Source organism: Vombatus ursinus, unplaced genomic scaffold, assembly GCF_900497805.2.
Source record: "Vombatus ursinus unplaced genomic scaffold, bare-nosed wombat genome assembly UNPS02014809.1, whole genome shotgun sequence".
Taxonomy (NCBI): Eukaryota; Metazoa; Chordata; class Mammalia; order Diprotodontia; family Vombatidae; genus Vombatus; species Vombatus ursinus.
Window position 1 is genome coordinate 12,977,884 of NW_020954587.1, and position 11,127 is coordinate 12,989,010.

Consider the following 11,127-nt stretch of genomic DNA (forward strand, 5'->3'; position numbering starts at 1 on the left):
AACAACTTTCCTGTGTTTGGTGTTGATAATGCTACTGGTCTTCAGGTCAGAAGCCTGAGGAAGGAGCCAAGTGATTATCCATAACTTCGCCTTTGTCCATAGGGCAACAGGAAGCCATGAAAATGGCTGAGCCAATTAGGGCTTCAGGACAATTTCAATACCAAAAACTAGCCTAGCCTATGTGAAGCAGGGTCCTTGGATAATTCTCCCTCCACATATTGTAGAGAGATAACTTGATTCTATAATCAATAGTTTTTTGGCTATATTATTGTAGTCTTTTTGCTAGAATTACTTTTGCGATCTTTTTGTCAATGTAACTCTAGGCATCTCCACATTAAGCTTGTGTCTGATGAGGCAGATTTTAAAAGGCCCAAAGTTCATATTAATTCTGTCCTTAGAAGTTTAAAAAAAAAGAAGTAAATAAGAAATGTAGGAATGATTTGTGATTATGCCCTAATTAGTATGAAAACTCTCTAACAGTGAGCTGGGAGATTGGGATCCCAATCCTGAAATAGAAAAGGTCATTCTGGTGTGTTTCTCACACCTTCATGTCTCAAACAATAGGACATGTTAACACAGGGTCAACCACAGATGATCATGAAAAATGTAACCTGAACTTCAAAGTCTTTTTATACGGGACTTTCCTTGTTGTTGGAGATTGATTACTCAGTGCTTCATACCTGCATGAAGGGTGGAGTTGGTGAGAGCTTTTGAGAAGAGAGATTCTGGTCTTCAGTCTCTCAGCTTTAAAAAAGAGGTCATGCCATTCCAGACTCTTCAGGTCCCTGAGACTCTCCCTAGTCTGAGCTGAGTTATCACATTCCCAGTGGGAAAGCTCCTACCCTTGCCTGGGATATATTCTGCTATGAATGCTTCCTCTGATTTCTGTTTGGATAAATGGGTTTATCTGCTATTTATTATTTCTGTTCATTATGGAAATGGTATCTGATAAGAAAGGAGTCAAGCCTTAGATTTATAGATTGACATACTACTTCCCCATTAAGGGGTAACTATCAGGAGAAATAAATAATAAGTAGATATAGTTTGCCTAAATTTTAGCAAAGCTTTTCTTTTTTTTCATCATAAATGTTGTTTATTAAACATTGAAGTTTACAAATTAATGTGCACCAATTAGCAGTATCGATGTAGTTGGAGAGCATTGTGTCTTCTCCAAGCAGCATGGTGAGAGCCTCCAATAGTATGGTGGAATTTGTGACCCTTTCCAAGACCCCTACCTGCTCTTCCGGCCAGCTGAGGTAAACTTGCGCATCTCTCTGTTTGTGCACTGGCTTGGTGATCCTTTGAGTGTCGGGGTTTCGTCTGATAGCTTTATGGAATGGGTCAATAAGAATAACCTCAAAGAATTTGTAGGTTGAATCTTAACCCACCCAGTAGGAGTTTAAGACTCTTAGGGCCTCACAGTGGTGGCCAGCATGTTCTTCTGCTACAGCCTGAAGGCTCCTGGCAAACTTCAGCTGATTGACACCATGATGCGCAGCTTTACCATAGGTTGCACTCTTGAGAACTGGAAGCTTTTGTCCACCTCTTCAAACACGAATACGGTAGATGACATAACCTTGCATGGCCTCGTACCCCAGTCTGTGAGCTTTATCGGGTCTGGGGGGCCGCGGGGCTCGGTGCAGGGCGGACAGCTGTAGGTACTGCCAGCAGTTCACGCGCAGGAGGAACTGCATGACATCTTATTGCTTCTTCCTCCATAGCTCCTGGATGTATTTGTAGGCCCCCATCCTGCCTCACGCCTAGCCTGCCTGATTGATGGCTGCCGTCCACCAGAAAGAAAGTCAAAGCTTTTCATAAAGTATCTCATAATATTGTCATGGAGAAGAGAGAGAGATACAGATCAGATGATAATACAATAAATGGATTTGGAACTGACTGGATGGCTGCACTCAAAGAGATTGTCAATGATCAGTATTGCACAAGGTCTTCAGTGGAGGGCCGTAGGGATCTGAGCTTACCCCTGTGATGTTTAATATTTTTAGCAATGACTTGGATAAAGGCACAGTGGCATTCTCATCACATTTGCAGATGGCACCTAGCTTGGAGCAATAGTATACATAGTGGATGACAGAGCACTAGGCTGAATCTAATAAGATGAAATGCTATAGGGATAAATGCAATTGCTTAGATACAAAAAAAAGAAATCAATTTCACAAATATAAGATGTGTAGATTATAAAACAGTTGTTCTGAAAAAGATGTGGGACTATTAGTATACTGAAAGCTCAATATAAGTCAGTGTAGTGTGAGATCACTTGGGCTCCAAGAAGTGGGGTGTAACTTCCTGTGAGAGACAGGCGATAGTCCCATTGTACTCTGCCTTTATCAGACCTCATCTGGAGAATGGTGTTCAATTCTGATTGCCATGGACAATGACAAACCGGAGATTGTTGAGGGGAGGGTAACTAGGGCCCTGTCATGTAAGGATTGGTTATAGGAGCTGAATGTGTTTAGGTTGGGGAAGATAAGACTCTGGAGAGACATAACTGCCTTTGAGTATTTGAAGGGCTATCATATATAGAAGGGATTATATTTGGTTTTTTTGGCCTCAGAAGGCAGACCCAGGAGAAAAAAAGTGGAAGTTGCAGAGACAAATTTAAGCATGTTATCAGAACTTCTTAACAATTAGAGCACTCTAAAAGTGGGATAGACTACTTCAATCATAATGGGTTCTCTCTCTTTAGAGGTCTTCAAGCAGAGGCTGGATCATCATTTGTCAGGTATGTTGTAATGGGAACTCCTTTCCAGTATGAGTTGAACTAGATGGCCACTGGGGTTTCTTTCAAATATCAAATTCTGTTATTTTGTTATTTTATTTAAAATGTTTATACTGATATTAATTAATGATATTGACCTATAATTCTTTGTTTTGTCTTCCCTGCCTTAGGTATTTGGACTATAGTTCAAACTATAGTCTCAAAAAATGAATTTGATAGGGTACTTCCTTTTTCAATTTTTGAGAGGAATTTGTGTCCTATAGGTATGAGTTAAGCTGTTCTTCAGAAATTTGATAGAATTCAATTGTAAATCCAATTGGGCTAGATTTATTTTCCCCGCACTTTAGTAATTCATTTACAACTAGCTAGTCTAGTTTCTTTTTCTGCAATTGGATAGGGCTCCGTCTTGGGCTCTCTTGTCTTCTCTCTATATACTGTTTCACTTGGTGACCTCATCATTTCCCATAAATTTGATTATCATCTCTATGCTGATGATTTTCAACTCTATTTATCCAGCCCTAACCTCTTTGCTGACCTCCAGTTTTATGTCTCCAACTGCCAATTAGACATCCCAAACCAGATGTCTTAAACTCAACACATACAAAGCTGAACTCACTGTCTTTCCTCCCAAACACTTCCTGTCCCCTTCACAACTTCCCTATTAATACTGAGGGCACCGCCATCCTCCCAATCCCCCAGGCTTCATCCTAAGTGTCAGCGTCAACTCCTCACCACCTCCCACCTACCATATCCAACGTGTTGCCAATACCTGTTAATTCTCCCTTTGGAACATCTCTAGAATATGTCCCTTTCTCTCTTCTGAAACTGCTACCATCCTGGTGTGGGTCCTCATCTAGTCATGGACTATTACAATAGCTCACTGGTTGGTCTGCCTGCCACAAATCTCTCCTTACTCCAGTCCACCTCCCAGTCAGAAACCAAAATGATATTCCTAAAGTGCAGGTCTGATCATGTACTCAATAGACTCCAGTGGCTCCCTGTCACCTCTACGATCAAACACAAAATCCTCTGTTTGGTATTCCTAGCTCCCACCCCACCCCTACCACCTTTCCAGTCCTCTTACATCTTATTATCTCCATTCTTACTCTTCGATCTAGTGACACTGGGCTTCCTTGAGAATCCTGAAACAAGATACTCCATCTCTTGGCTCCAGGCATTTTTTTCTGGCTGTCTCCCATGCTGGAATGTTCCCTCTTCAGCTCTGCCTACTGACTTCCCTGTCTTCCTTTAAGTTCTAGCTAAAGATCCAACATTTGCAGGAAGCCTTTCCCAATCCCTCTTAATTCTAGTGACTGCTCTCTATTGATTATTTCCTATATATTCTATATAGAGACTATTTGTACATAGTTGTTTGCATGTTGTCTCTCCCATTAGATTGTGAGCTCTTCCCTAGTGCAGACTGTCTTTGACTTTCTTTGTATCCCCCATATTTAGCACAATGCCTGGCACATAGCAAGTGCTTAATAAATAGCTCATTGACTGACTCATCTGTAAAATGAGAATAATAATAGCACCTACCTCCCAAGATTTTTTGTGAAGATAAAATGAGACATTTTTAAAGTACTTAAGCACAGTGCCTGGCACATAGTAGGTGCTTAATATTTGTTTCCTTTCTTCTTTCATATAGTTACTTTTTAAATTCTTTCCAATCATTTATTTATTTCTCTCGTTCATTTTTTTATTTAGCTAGTTAAGTAATTTTTTTGTTTGTTCTTTGATCCATGATTATTCAGGATGTAATAAGTCTTCATTTAGGTCAGTATCTTTTGTTTGTGTTCCTTGTATTGCTATTTCATAAAATCGAAGTCCATAGAGGCCACTAGGTGGCGCAGTGGATAGAACGCCAAGCCTGAAGTCAAACAGACAAGAGTTTATTTTAATCCATCCTCAGTTCTTTATATATTTTAGATATGAGACCTTCATCTTATAAGCTGTCTATAAATTATTTCCCAATTTTATGTTTTCCATCTGATCTTGGCTAAAACCTTTTACAAAACGTTTTTTAATTTAAAGTGATCAAAATTATCCATTTTACACCTTTGTTCTCTATCTCTTGTTTATTTATAAATTGTGCACCTATCCATCAGTCTGATAAGTAGTATGTTCCATGTTGTTCTAATTTTCTTGTAAAATCTCTCTTTAGGAGCAGCTAGGTGGCGCAGCAGATAGAGCACCAGCCCTGAAGTCAGGAGGACCTGAGTTCAAATCCGGCCTCAGACCAAACACTTGACACGTACTAGCTGTGTAACCTTGGGCAAGTCACTTAACCCTGATTGCCTCACTAAAAAAAAAAATCTCTCTTTAAATCTAGATCATGTATCCATTTTGACTTTATCTTGATAAATGGTGTAAGATATTGGTCTATGCCCAGTTTCTACCATACTGCTTTCCAGTTTTTCCAACAATTTTAACCAAATAATGAATTCTTATCCCAAAATCTTAAGTCTTTACCCTTGTCAAATACAAGGTTATTATGTTTATTTGCCGCTATAGCTTGTATGTCTACTCTATCCCATTGATCTACCTTTCTGTTTCTTAGCTAGTACCAGATAGTTTCGACAATTCCTGAAATCCTTTTTTTCTTATTTCATAAATTAAAGCTAAAATAAATTTTTAAAAATCCATCCTCAGACATTTGCTAGCTGTGTGACTCCAGGCAAATCATTTAACCTCTCTGCCTCATTTCCTCATTGACAAAATGAGGATAACAATAGCACCTATTTCCCAAGGTTGTTGTGAGGATCAAATGAGATAATAATTGTAAAGTAATTAGCATAGTGCCTGGCACAAGGTAAGTACAATATAAATAAAATATTAGTTATTATTATTATTTCTCTGTGCCCTAGCACATTGTCTTTTTGTAAAGGTACATGTAGCACTGGAAAATACATATATTCATTAATGTTTCCATTTAGAAGCTGTCATAAGTCTTTTGGTGCTAAATTCTCCAATAGTTTGTTCAGTTCTATATTTTCCTTTGTATTTATCTTTTTGTTAATTTTGTCTAGATTTGACAAGAACACATTAAAGTCACCTTCAATTATTGTATTACTATATGTCTTTTTGCAACTGAGTTAACTTTTTCTTTGTGAATTTAGATAGCATGCCAGCTAATACATATATATATGTATATGAATATATATGTGTATATATGTACTATTTTATTGTCTATGGTTCATATATGCATATGTTCAAGGGACAGTGAGGAAATCAGATTAGTTGGGGTAAAATTTTCCTATAAGCAATAGATACAAACAAAATTATTCCTAGGAAAAAAAATAATTTGAAAAGAGAAGTGGGGTAGGGCAGTGCTGTGGGGCACAGAGCACAATCTATGCACAGGTAGAGTTACTTTGGTAAAGGAGAAAGCCTGTCTCTCAGAGAGTTGGGGGGCAGTTCTGAGAAGCAAGAGATGGAAACAGAAGGCATGTAAGGGAAGTTCTCCACTCTCCTCCTCCACCAAGTGCCACATAGGGTAAGTGCCCTATGGCAAAGTCCTTTGCTAGTTACAACTTTGTACATAGATAGCTTTTTCTTGGTCCTCTTCTCTGCTTAGCTACAGATGTTGACCTGGTGAATATTTCACGTTCTATTGCAGCCTTAAGTGTTACCCACACCATCTGAAAGCTGACAGAATATATTATTTCTCCTAGAATATTTTTGCAATTTTCCTCAATTAGATGAAAGGGAAGAAAGTAGATTGGATTCCTTAGTGACAAAAACTAACTTTTCAGCCATTATTCAACACTAAAGAAAAGAATATATGACAACTATAAGTTAGATGCTAAATTATGGCAAACAGGCAAAAAAAAAGGTAAAGTTTAGGAGACTGATTAAAGCATTGTGTGTTTAGGGAAAGTTTTTTGCCTTTAGTAAAGAGTCTAGCGAAAGCTTTTGTCTGGAAAAAATAGCTTTTCTGGTTTGCTTTCAAATAACAAGATAATATATCCTGGATAATATTTTCATCTTCTACATTGCTGTTAAACCATAAAAAGAGATGGTTTCATTTTCTGTTTTTACTACATTGAGACATGGAAGCCCTGATTATTCAAAATGTATTTTGGAGTGGGAGAACAAAGGAATATGGGGTGGGAATGAGAGAAACAGAGAAAAAATAATCATTTGGGAGGGGAAGAAAGAATAGGTATTTATATAGTACCTACTATGTGCTAAGTACTTTTTACAAATATTATCTCATTTGATCCTCACAACATCCCTGTGAGGTAGGTGCTGTTATTATCCCTATTTTACAGTTGAGGAAACTGAGGCAGAGGCTAAGTTACTTGTCCAGGGTTACACAGCTAGTAAGTGTTTAAGGCTGGATTTAAACTCAGGTCTTCCTGACTCCAAGCCCAGTGCTCCATCCTCTGTGCTTACCAGCTGCCTCTAGGAGGGAACAAAAGGGTTAAATTTCTGAAGATTCTCCTGAAGAGTGACTAAATATCTACAGGGGAGTATTTAAGCCCTACAGCAGCTTCCCAAGTAGAACTGATATATATATATAGTGATTAAAGGATTAAGTGTCTCTATAAAGAAAGAGACAGAGGTTCCTCACATATGGACTTTTCTATTGTAGAAGCAACTGAGATCACTATAAAACTAAAGGGCTTTATTCTGAGGCTACTCAAGGTACTGCAGCTAAGTGGTACAGTAGAGAGGGCCTTGAATGAAGAAGATGTAAATTCATATTTGACCTCAAATACTTACAAGTTGTGTGACCCTGGGCAAGTTACTTAACCTCAGTTTCCTCAACTGTAAAATGGGAGGTAATAATAGCACCTACTTCCCAGAGTTGTTTCAAATAAAATATTTGTAAAGCAGTGTGTCTGACACATAGTAGGGGCTTTATAAATGCTTGTTTCCTTCCTACTCAAGTGGAGTAAATTTTGTCAAATTACCCTCCATTTAAATGAGTGCCCCAAAAGTATAGCATGCCCTTCAGGACAGAGATAACCTCGTTCAAGAGATGGTTCATGTAGAACTAGAAGAGATAATGAAGTTGGAACCCCCTCTAATCTCCCTACTACTCCAATGTACCACAACCCCTTAGTATCCAGGAGAGTTAGTTGGATTCTGATAAGCAGGAAGACACAAGTGAAGGGCACATCTCAAAAGACTTTAAATAAAAGAGATAACTTACCAGTAGCACAAAGCCTGTCTGAACCAGACAAGGACTCAGAGAATGATGTTTCCAATGAAGCAGATTTAGTTGTTCAGTCACGTCTGACTCTTTGTGACCCCATTTGAAGTTTTCTTGGCAAAGATATTGGAGTGGTTTGCCATTTCCTTCTCCAACTCCTTGTACAGATGAGGAAACTGAGGCAGAGTTAAGCGACTTGCCCAGAGTCACACAGCTAGTGTCAGAGACCACATTTGAACTCAGGAAGATGAGTGCTTCTGACTCCAGGTCTGACACTCTATCCACTGTGCCACTTAGCTGCCCTAGCGAAGAGGATACCTCATACTGACATCTAACAAACTTGACTGGGCCCAGTTCCATTGCGACAAGTAGACTAAATCTAGAGACTGCACCTATCTGGACTATAATTTCCACCACAGAGACTCTTAAGGTACACAGAAACCACCAGAGCCTAGAACTATTGAGGTTTAGGAATGCTGGGACCCCAAAATCAGAACATGCAGGTCCTGCCTGAAAGAATTCGACCCAAGCCTTCTTTCAGCCAAAGACAAGGTTTATTAGAATATCCGTCGTATTCTGCAGACTCTAAGCATTTGTATTGCTAATGCAAACTGGCCAGATTTTAAGAATCTGAGCACGTTAATGGAGACCAGATGGACCTTATATACAGAAAGACTGTGGGAGGGATCTAGGAGTGGCCAAGTAAGGTAATAGAATGCCAGGTACCTGGACCATGAGGCCAAGGGAGAATGGAGCCTAACTAGGATTAAGGGTGGGAAGTGGCCAGGTGCCATAGAGAGGTAAAACAATGGAGGGCTAGGCTAGGTTAAGGGTAATAGAACTGGGAGATTGGGCATAGCCACAGTGAAAGGCCAGTTGATGGGATTATAGCCTCAGGGGAACGCCAGAGATTTGGCCACGTGGGAAAGTCCAAGGCTTTTCCTTTCTGGGGTCCAGATCCCATCCTCATCAGAACTACTGCTAACTAGCCTGCTACCTTCCACAAGTTCAGGTTTGATTAGAGGCATGCTGATGATGACTATGATTCCATCAACCAGGTGAAGTGAAGGAGCAGACAGACAAGTCACAAGACAGCCAGGTCTATCTGACCTATGGTCAGTGTAATCTACAATATTGAAGCTGAGAGTGAAGAAGCAGTTACACGTGTAGCCAGATGAAAATAATCATCTACTCACATGATGTGTGCTTTGCATGTAATTATACATGTTTATTGATGCACATGTCAATTAGTGCCTGTTCTGAATAAATCAATTTTATTATTTTAATTGTGCAGAGGCTTGTCTAGGCATGCCCAGATCTCCTAACATGCAAGCTCCCTCTGTCCTTCCAGCTGTGACCAGAGGTGAAGTTCACAGTTCACCCATACAGAAAGCAGCATGAACTGAACCAGTGACAGAGGAAGGATTTCTTTCCCTTGTTCTTTTACTCTGGCTCCCAGAAATGGGCTTGGGCTGTTCGTTTCTGTTCGTGTAGTTTGAACTTCTTGGTTTCTCATTTTCAGGAGCTGGGCAGTGATTCACAGGAGGGTTCAAGCCAGGACAAACTTGGAATCAGGATTCCAGGTGGGATGTTGCCAGGGTAAAGAAGCCCTGAGAAGTGGGCGTGCCTGGAACTCAATCGTGATAGAGGTTTTGGATTTGGAAATGGAATTATGCTCCAGAAAAATCCAGCTAACCTATGAGCCTAATCCTCTTCCCCTCCCCAGAGACTCAAGTAGTACTCAGGTGGGAAGGCAATTATGTCTTTCACCTATTGGAGAGAGTAAGTTCATACATTTGCGATTATACCTTCTCAAGTAAATGTTCCTTTGTAAAAGCTAATCTTAAAAGTGGCTTAAATAGAATCGGAATAATGAAGGGACCCCCCCCACAACTGGAGGGAACACCATCTTTGGGGGCTGGAGCCATTGACAGAGAGCCTAGACATCCCCCCAAAATCCTTTTAGGGTACTGGCAAAACCCTGAGAAATGAGTGAAATGTAACACACCTGGACTTCAGGCAGTTGCAGAGGGTGGGGCAGGACAGTCAATGTTACAAAACACGTTTATTTATGTACCAGTGTCATGCATATGCTGTAGCTATATCTGTGATGCATCATGTTGCTATTTGTTAATTTGTGTTTATACTAATGCTTACGCATGTTTTATTTAATGTATATTTGCAGGGAATGTGGGAGATGATCACAGATTTAGAGCTGGAAAGAACCTGAGGTGCAATCTAGTCCCGAAAAGTTAAGTCACTTGCCCAAAGTTACATGGGTAAAAGGCAGAGACAGCATTAAAACTCAGGTCTTCTGACCCTAAATCTAACACACTTTCTACTGTACCAAACTGTACCTCTCTGCCTCAAGATCACCTATTATACTGGGATAATTTTCCTTGCTCTTTCAAACACTGATGTTTCTGTTGATACTTGTGGTGCATATTTTTTAGATTTCAAGTATCCCTCTATTGATGTCGAAAAGGAAGACAAAAATTCTGGCCTGAGGAGAAATGCAGCATGCCCTTTGGGATAGAGATGGCACCTCTGGAATTGGAGAAATGAGGACACTAAGAGGAGCACATGCTTCTAGCTTCTTTTTTTCCCCCATTCTCAGTGTTAATTCTCAAAGGAAGGGAGAAGAGGGAAAAAAAGATAAAGGAAGGGAGAGCTAAAGGGCAGCACGACAATAATGGGGCTAGACTGCCACCTGGCTGGGGAAAAGCAGCTGCTATGGAGGACTGAGTTTAAGACAGCTCTGGCACAAAGATGCAGGATACCGGGTGCTAGTCCTGCTGGTTAAGGAAAAATCATAATTTGAACCGTGTCGATCATTTTGTATAGTGGTAGACCCTGGAATCTTTCTAATATAGGATAATTTAATGATAGCTTCTTATTATTTAAATTATTTTTAGGAATTTTATCATATGCCGAGTGAAGTGAGTAAAACCGGGAGAACACTGTACACAGTAACAGCAACATTGTGTCTTGACCAACTTTGTTAGACTTAGCTCTTCCCAGCAACACAATGATCTAAGACAATTCCAAAAGACTCCCGATGGAAAAATACTATCCACATCCAGAGAACTATGGAGTCTTAATGCAGATCGAATCATACTATTTTCTCTTTTTTTTTTTTCTCATGGTTTTTCCCTTTTGTTCTGATTCTTCTTTCACAACACGACTAAAGTGGAAATAGGTTTAATGTGATTGTACATGTATAGCCTAT

The 11,127-nt window shown here is 39.7% G+C and overlaps 1 pseudogene; it reads right to left on the minus strand.

The window, feature by feature from the left end:
* Positions 1–1,279: 1,279 nt before the first annotated feature.
* On the minus strand, positions 1,280–1,748 carry LOC114052861 (annotated as a pseudogene).
* Positions 1,749–11,127: the final 9,379 nt, after the last annotated feature.